The following is a 9548-nucleotide window of genomic DNA, read 5'->3' on the forward strand; positions in this document are numbered from 1 at the left end:
CCCTTTCCACTTCTTACCTGTCCGGTTTTATGGCTATTTATATTATCACTGTTGCTCTATATCCTGTATTTTTAGTACAAATGACATGTGATCAGTGCAGGGCAATTGCATGTCAAGGATGCCTTGATTATTTTTTTCACCAACAACACAGAGGCTGAGTTCGATAAATATGCCAGATGCACAGCTGAGTGGAAAGCATTGCTGGTGATATCACCACTACACAAGCCAGGAATAGAATCCAACTCTCCGTTTCAACAAATCATGAGGTGTGACAGCATTGTCCTCCAATCAGACTGGCCACACAGCTGCCCAGAATCTGATCCACACAGGTGCTTTACCTTGTGACCTTAATTCCAAAAGTGCCCCGAGCTGTCAACTGTAATTCAGTGATAAGTGAAAGGGCATCAATTTCTCCTTGATGAAAATTCATTAGTTTATTTAGCATTATGTGCTGATTACTTGAATTAAGTCAAAACATTTGTTATGGCTTTGAGGTTTTGATTGCTTTTATAGGCAGTTCTTATGCAGTTGTGTAGGTGCATGTGAAAGTAGTCATTAGCTGACCTCACATGTAACTATATTTAAAACATCTCCCAAACAGCTGATGACATACTGGGTATTTTATGGCTGTACTGATGAGGACAATGAGCAATGCAATGAGGACAAATTCAAATTAATGGTTTGTTATTTTCATGGTGATAAGCAACTAGCAGTGTTGGTTTCATGCAGCGGTCTTTAATTTTTTTTTAAACACATTTAACATATGGAGCAGGGACCTTTGTTACAAACCGGGGCAAGTTGCATAGACACAAGCATGGTTTTTGGTCTCAAATTAGTCCAATTGGAATTTTCATATAACTCACTTAAAGCACTTAGACAACACATTTGTGAGACCAAGTCTAAGCAGTTTGCAAATGACCCCTAAAGGTTGCTTTTTCATTTTTTTGAATTATTATAACATGAGTATCATTCCACTCAAAAGCATTTATACACTTTACAAATATTTACAAAACCAATTATGTGTAATTATTACAAATGTATAGAGTCATACAACTTTATTTTAATTTCATTTAATTAATTTTAGGATGTGGGAGTGACAATAAAGCATTTAGCTGAACTTTAGCTTCTCAATAACCATTAGGGGATGGTCTGTTTTTTTTTTTTTTTGGTTATTTAAAATAACTACCCTGCAATGTTGTGGAAATGTTATTTTATGGTTGAAAAATAATAACCTACAAATTACCATTAGGTTCGGTCGAAGTTATGTTTAGGTTATTTAAAAAGAACCACCCAGCAACGTTCTGGAAATGTTATGATTGCAAAAAAATAAAACCTAAAAGAAAGAACGTTCTTAGAGGGTTATTATTTGGTTCTAAAAAAACAGAAACAAACAAACGGGAACCAAATACTAACATTAGGGGAACGTTCTGTGTTTGTTGGGTGTTTAACTAGCCATATTAGCATACTGAAATTAGCCTGCGAAACTATCTTATACAAGTTAAATTATTTTATCTGCAAAAGTTTAAATGCTAAACAAAATCTGGCCAAAAAATTTTCATTCTTACCACAAAAATCTTTTTATTTTTTAGATTTTTTTTATAGAATCTGCATGTGCCTATTTCCAGCCTTGACAACCATTTATATAGGATCTGGGAGGAAGTGAGTAAACTGAAATTATCATAGAACTCTGGTTGGTGGAATTGGTGGTGTTACACAACTCTCCCCATGTTACAACCATACCTGGTCTCCCTATTCGTATTGATTGATGGGAGAAAGAAATTTGTTCATTTTGATATAGCTAAGTTTGTAATTCAAACTCTAGAAAAACTTTAACATTGTGTTTTCCATCATACATTTTCAAGATCAACTAAGAGCATGGTTGTGTTGTACTTACCCAACAGCACAACTGGGGGGAGCTCAACATCAGGGTCTTTCATCCAATCATCATTTGACAACTCTATGACAATATTTGGGTTTTCCTTGCTTGCCTCTGTGAGAAGGGTCTGCACACACTGGGCCCTATTTTAACGATCTGAAACGCAAGTGTCAAAGCGCAAAGCGCAAGTAACTTTGTGGGCGGATCCCGGCGCTGTTGCTATTTTCCCGGCGGGATAAATGCCTCTTGCGCCTGGCGCAAATCTAAAAGGGGTTGGTCTGAAGTAGCTTCATTATTCATAGGTGTGGTTTGGGCGTAACGTGAAATAATCAGAGCGTCATCTCACATTCCCTTTAAGAGCAGGCGCGCTTGTTCTAAAGCGGATTCCTATTATAACGGCGGATTTGCCAGGCGCGCGCCAGGAGCGGTTCACAGCCGAGGAGAGCAACGTTCTCGTCAGGGCCGTAAAACCACAGAGAAGTGACATTGGGGATGTAGAAACCCACCCAAATTAACTTCTGTTAAACAGGCGTATGATAATTTGGGTAAATGTGTAAGCTACATGTATGCTTTTATAATAAATTGCCTATCTATCTATCTATCTATCTATCTATCTATCTATCTATCTATCTATCTATCTATCTATCTATCTATCTATCTATCTATCTATCTATCTATCTATCTATCTATCTATCTATCTATCTATCTATCTATCTGTCTGTCTGTCTGTCTGTCTATCTATCTATCTATCTATCTATCTATCTATCTATCTATCTATCTATCTATCTATCTATCTATCTATCTATCTATCGTAATAATGTATGATTTGCAAAAATGAAAACTGCTGCTTAGATGAGAGAATCAAAGTGTATGCGCGTTGTGCACACGCTACATTGATTATGGCCAAGCATGCGCCCTTAAAATAGCATAATGAACAACGCGCAACGCGCCACTGACTTTAGACTATTTTTTTCTGGTCAGTGGCGCATTTGTTACATAGAACGTACTCGGTTACTAACGTAACCTCGGTTCTCTCTAGAGAGGGAACGAGTACTGCGTAATAGCTTACGCTAGGGGAAAAACTCTTTTCCGCGAGATATTGAAGCCAAAAATTATCCTTAATTTTTTATTAATGTAAAACGCTTTGCAGCAGCAAGCAGACATAGGCGAAACAGCTCGCGCGCCTATTGGTTGCTCTGCAGCAAATGCAGCAGCCTATCGAGAGAGACTCTGCGTGACGTAATGACCAATGGGGGCAATTCGCGCCCATATCGTCACGTCCCGCCAGAAGGGGCGTGGTCTCACCCTATAAATATGCTCGTTAGGCTGATACAAGCTGGTTTTTATCACTGAAGCGAACCAGAGCGTATTCCAAGCACGGCAAGATACGCAGTACTCGTTCCCTCTCTAGAGAGAACCGAGGTTACGTTAGTAACCGAGTACGTTCTCTTACGAGAGTATCTCTCGTACTGCGTAATAGCTTACGCTAGGGGAACACAATGCAACACGCCGTGCGTACAGGGATCCAACACCAAAGTCCCGGGGGCCGAAGCCCAGGGCTCATGTAGTGCATAATCACCATAAACTCACATAGAGTGGAGGAAGAGAGGCTGGAAGCGTCATTCCCTATAAAAAAGCACCCAGCGGGGCTATTATATGACAATAAAACGCGCAGCCAGGGTGAAAGCTTTCAGCCTGATCTGGGTGGCCATACGTGTGTCAACACTCATGGGGCTGCAGTAAACTCAGCATCTGGGCCGCACAGCGGGGCAGATAGCACTGAATTTTAGACCGCCAAAAGCTTAGCTTGTAAGGCGGGTACCTCCAGGTTATAGTATTTTATAAATGTAGACGGCGAGGCCCAGCCTGCGGCCGTACAGATATCTTGCAGGGAAACCCCGCTCAACCATGCCCACGAAGAGGCCACGCCTCTCGTGGAGTGCGCCCTGACACCCAAGGGGCACTGTAGGCCCTTCGCAGAGTAAGCGAGCGCAGTGGCATCCACTATCCATCTGGATAGGCTCTGTTTTGAGGCGGCGAGTCCCTTGGAACGCCCGCCAAACAAAACAAAAAGCTGCTCCGTCTGTCTGAAAACAGACGAGCGTGACACATAAGCTCTCAATGCCCTGACGGGGCAAAGGAGACTCGCATCCTCCTCCTCACTGAGAACCGGAAGGGCGGACAGGGAAATTACCTGGGCCCTGAACGGTGTATTGAGGGATTTCGGGACATACCCGTGCTTTGGTTTGAGAATGACCTTCGAGTCATTAGGCCCAAACTCCATACACGACGCGCTTACTGAAAGCGCCTGTAAGTCCCCTATGCGCTTCACTGAAGCGAGAGCCATGAGAAACACTGTTTTGAACGACAGGTGTTTCATGTCCACCAGCTGGATTGGCTCGAACGGGGCGCCTTTCATGGCCTCCAGGACCGTGGAAAGGTCCCACGTCGGGACTGAAGGGGGCCTGGGAGGGTTCAGCCTCCGAGCTCGCCTAAGGAAACGCACGACTAAGTCGTTTTTCCCCAGCGACTGGCCAGACACCGGTTTTGCAAACGTTGCTATGGCCGCCACATATACTTTGAGCGTGGATGGGGTCCTGCCCTTATCCAGTAGCTCTTGAAGGAAGGAAAGCACTTCCGAAACCCCGCATTCCACAGGTGAAAAGCTCTGGGCTTGACACCATGCAGAGAAAACAGACCATTTCGAGGAGTAGAGCCGCCTGGTAGACGGAGCTCTAGCCTGCGCGATCGTGTTTAACACTCCTGGGAGGCTAGCGGGTACCCGTTGATGGGCCATGCGTGCAGGGACCACAACTCCGGGCGAGGGTGCCAAATCGAGCCCTCCGCCTGAGAGAGGAGGTCTCTCCTCAATGGTACAGGCCATGGGGCAGTGCTGGTCAGCTGCATCAGGGCAGGGAACCACGTCTGGTTTGTCCAGAGCGGAGCTACGAGCAGCACTGGGCATCCGTTCTCCCTGATTCGTTCCAACACCTGAGGCAGGAGCGAGACAGGAGGAAAAGCATATAGGGGGCAGCGGGGCATAACATGAGCCAGCGCGTCCTTGCTTTTCGAGAAAAACTCCGGGCAATGAGCGTTTTCGTGGGACGCGAATAGGTCCATCTGTGCTCTGCCGAACGTTTTCCACAGCAGCTGGACCGTCTGCGGGTGCAGCGACCATTCCCCTGCTGGAACATTGTTCCTGGACAGTCTGTCTGGTCCCACATTCAGGTGACCAGGCACGTGCGCTGCTCTCAGTGAGAGCAGGTTGTGCTGAGCCCAGACCAGGAGGCGTTCCGTCAGCCTGTGAAGGTTTCGTGACCTGACGCCGCCCTGGCGATTTATGTATGCCACCACTGACATGTTGTCCGACCGGACCAAGACGTGGTGGCCTGTTACCTGGGGACAAAAACGCCGTAGCGCTTTGTCGACTGCTATCATCTCCAAGCAGTTTATGTGAAGGAGCTTTTCCCGTTCTGACCACAGGCCAGCTAGCGGTCTGCCCTCGAGCAGCGCTCCCCACCCCGAGGTGGAGGCGTCCGTAGACACCACCTTCACACTCGAAGCGGTCCCCAGACTCACACCTGACTGATACCAGTCGGTTATTTTCCAAGGTTCCAGAGCTGAAACACACTGAAGGTCGACCCTGAGGCGAAACAGACCCGCTGTCCATGCCCTGGGTGGAACCCGCGCTTTCAGCCACATCTGCAGTGGGTGCATGCGGAGCAAGCCCAACTGGAGTACAGAGGCTGCTGAGGCCATCAGCCCCAGCATTTTCTGAAACCTTTTGAGCGGAACTATCGCGCCGTGGCGGAAGGATTTCACGCCGCGCTGAATATTTAGCACGCGCTCTGGTGACAGGCGTGCTGTCATGGACAGCGAGTCCAACACGGTTCCCAGAAAGGAAATTTTCTGACTGGGAGACAGTGAGCTCTTCGCCCAATTGACTGTGAGGCCCAGCTCCTCGAGGTGCTCGAGTAATGCGGCCCTGTGTTCTATGAGCTCCGATCGTGATCGAGCTAGAATCAGCCAATCGTCCAAGTAGTTCAGGACTCGCATGCCCTGAAGTCTCAGGGGTGCGAGCGCCGCGTCCATGCACTTCGTAAATGTACGAGGTGCTAGGGACAGGCCGAACGGCAGGACTGTGTATTGATATGCCTGGCCCTCGAAGGCGAATCTCAAGAATCGCCTGTGATGGGACGCTATTTGTATTTGGAAATAGGCGTCTTTCAGATCTATCGACATAAACCAGTCCCCGTGGCGCACTTGCGCGAGGATTTTCCTGGTCGTAAGCATTCTGAACTGGCGTTTGACAAGCACTCTGTTAAGCTGTCGTAGATCTAAAATGGGTCTGAGACCCCCATCCTTTTTCGGCACCAGAAAATATCTGCTGTATAGGCCCCCTTCGCTCTGAGCCTGAGATAAAGGTTCTATAGCCCCTTTGCTCAGTAGTTTCGCTATCTCGGCACGAAGTAGATGAGACACTTCGTTTTTCACCGTAGTTTCGACACGCGCCGTATAACGGATAACGAATTGTAGCGAATAGCCTCTCTTTATAGTGTTCAGCACCCATTCTGATACCCCGGGAAGCTTTGACCACGCATCTGCGTGAATAGCTAGGGGCAGAATGAAATCCGGGCTCTGGTGGCGGCAAAACGGGCATACTGGGAACACAACACCGTGTTTACAGCGTTCGAGGCGGGGGGCGCGCTGATCACAGCGGGCGGCCTGACCGCGCTCAGCTTTTTTATGGCAGATTGTGCAGAAAAAGCGAGCGGGGGAGATCCCGTAGGAATCGGCGTGTCTGTGAGAAAATGTGGGCGCGGGGCTGCGGGCACATTTATTACAATGAAAACACTGTCGTTCATGGCCGACTGAATGTGTGTTGGTTTCGTTTTTACAGAAACCAAGTGACACGCAGCATGTAGTGTGAGCGGGCATGGTGACATGGGCGCGTTTACTACATTGTTTGCACAATCGACCGGAGTCAATTTTATTTGTGCTAGCCCTGCACCGTGGCGGGCTGTGTCTGTGTGTGGGAATGGGCACTGGGTGGGCATTCTTACAACACTTATAACACCATCGGCCGTGGCCGGAACACCAGAAAATGCACTCTTTATTGGATTTATCTGGGTAGCCGTAAAAACGGCTTTTGTGCGCAGGCAAACGGGCTGAGACACCGGCTGGCTCACTGCGAAATACACTGGGACAGTCGCGATGTTTGGAACTGACCGAGCGAGAAGTTTTGGTGGAAATCCGGCCGCAGCGGGATCTGAACACCGTCGCTTTCCTAGAATGGCTAGGAAGATTTTGAGGCCTCGGGCTTGATCTCAATCCTCGGCCGGGGCCCGCGCTGAGGGGGGCGGCGTCCAGCAGAGCGAGAGCGCGGTCTTTGGTCTCGGGCGTGGCGGCGCTGTGAAGCGGCGGCGGCGGCGGCGGGCGGTGCAGGCTGCGGCTGAGAACTGCGAGCAGACGGCTTTTTTGAGTGGCCTGCAGCGGAGCTCGAGCGCTTCGGAAGGAAGTGCTTCATGGCCTGCGAAGTCTTTTGCACCTCCATGAATCTGTCCGCGAAATCTTTGACGGCAGATCCGAAAAGGCCCGCTTGTGAAATGGGCGGGTCGAGGAACACAGAGCGCTCGGCTTCCGTCATCTCGGACAGCGTCAGCCATAAGTGTCTCTCAGCCACGGTGAGAGAGGCCATGTTTCGTCCTATGGCTTGTGCAGCGGCTTTAGTAGCGCGAAGAGCGAGGTCTGTAGCGCTTCTCAGGTCCGCCACGCAGATCGCTCCGGGTCCTTCCTCGTCCAATTTAAGGAGAAGGTCGGCTTGGAAGATCTGCAGGATAGCCATAGTGTGCAGCGCTGAAACTGCTTGCCCGGCGGCGGTGTAAGCGCGACCGTGCATGGTTGACGTCACTCGGCAGGCTTTAGAAGGTAGCGTCGTGTAAGCGCGCCGTCCAGCGGAGGGCGGGCAGAGATGAGACGCTACAGCTGGTTCCACAGGAGGAACAGAAAGGTATCCTCTGTCCTTCGCGCCATCCACCGAGGAGAAAGCAGCAGAGGCAGAGGTACGCAGCCTGGCGGAGAAGGGGGCGTTTCACGATTTAGTCACTTCCTCGTGAAGTTCCGGGAGGAAGGGCGCGGGCCGCGATTTCGTCGGAGCCTCGTCATTTCCGAGAAAGCGTCCGTCCATTCTGTTGCGCGGCGGCTGCGCGGGCGCCTCCCAATCGAGGCCGATGCTTTCCACGGCCTGAGAGAGCAGACGCATCAGCTCAGTCTCAATGCCGGCTCTCTTACCAGTGGTCTGGCGGGAAACGCTAGCGGAGGGGAGATCCACGGAGCTCGCCCAATCCTCGCTGTCGGATGCCAGAAGAGAACACGCCTCGGTGGGTTCGTCAAACTCGTGGATGGACGCGGCGGCGGCCGTTGTCCGTCAGTGAGCGACTCGAGCGAAGCCGGCGAAGCTGGCGGGCGAACCGGAGAGCTTTGGCGGGCTGGAGAAAGCTCGGGAGCGCGCTGGGCGCGGCGCTTCTTGCGGCGCGGCACCACGGCGGGCTGCGGTGAAGGCTCGGAGAATGATGCCAGGCGAGTCCTCAGAGTCACCATGGGCAAAAGCTCGCAATGAGGGCATCCGCCGTCAGCGAGCGCGAGAGCCGCGTGATCCTCACCCAGGCAGGAAACACAGATGACGTGCCGGTCTCCATCGCTGAGCGGGGCGCGGCACGAGCCACAGGAAGGCATCTTTAAAAAGACGCAGCTCTTTTTGTGAGAGAAGTGTGAGTCGCGTCAAGTAAGCAAGCAAACACTCTCAACAGAGTAAATACACACAGAGTATGAAAGGATATAGAACGCCGGAAAGCGCAGCAGGTACGGCAGTTGAAGGCGGCGAGGCCAGCGACTCCAGAGCTCGTCCCGCTGAAAGGCTTGCTTCGACGGCGCGGCTTCTCACTCCGGATCCAGCGATGCGTGTGCTTCGCTGAAGAGGTAAAAATCAGCTTGTATCAGCCTAACGAGCATATTTATAGGGTGAGACCACGCCCCTTCTGGCGGGACGTGACGATATGGGCGCGAATTGCCCCCATTGGTCATTACGTCACGCAGAGTCTCTCTCGATAGGCTGCTGCATTTGCTGCAGAGCAACCAATATGCGCGCGAGCTGTTTCGCCTATGTCTGCTTGCTGCTGCAAAGCATTTTACATTAATAAAAAATTAAGGATAATTTTTGGCTTCAATATCTCGCGGAAAAGAGTTTTTCCCCTAGCGTAAGCTATTACGCAGTACGAGAGATAATCTCGTAAGAGAACAGCAAAATAGCATGAGGGAAAGTTTGCGCCGGGAACACGCCTCCTTTTTGCGCTGAACCGCCCCGGGGAGCGCAAGTGTATTTCTTAGTTAACCGACGTGTGTCTGTGGAGGGAAAAGCCCGCTTTGCGTGGGTGCAAAATAGGAATGATACATGCGTCAGTGTACAAAGTCATTTGCGCCGAGTGCAAGATAGGGCCCATAGAGTCTTACTTTGTGCTTCTTTAAAGGGATAGTTCACTTCAAACTGAGAATTCTGTCATCATATACTCACCTTCAAGTTGTTTCAAACCTGTATGAATTTATTTCTTCTGCTGAACACAAAGGAAGATATTTTGAAGAATGTCAGTAACCAAACAGTAGTAGGAAAAAAAAA

The sequence above is a fragment of the Rhinichthys klamathensis genome, unplaced genomic scaffold, assembly GCF_029890125.1.
Source record: "Rhinichthys klamathensis goyatoka isolate OS25496 unplaced genomic scaffold, OSU_Roscu_1.1 h1tg000090l_1, whole genome shotgun sequence".
Classification (NCBI taxonomy): Eukaryota; Metazoa; Chordata; class Actinopteri; order Cypriniformes; family Leuciscidae; genus Rhinichthys; species Rhinichthys klamathensis.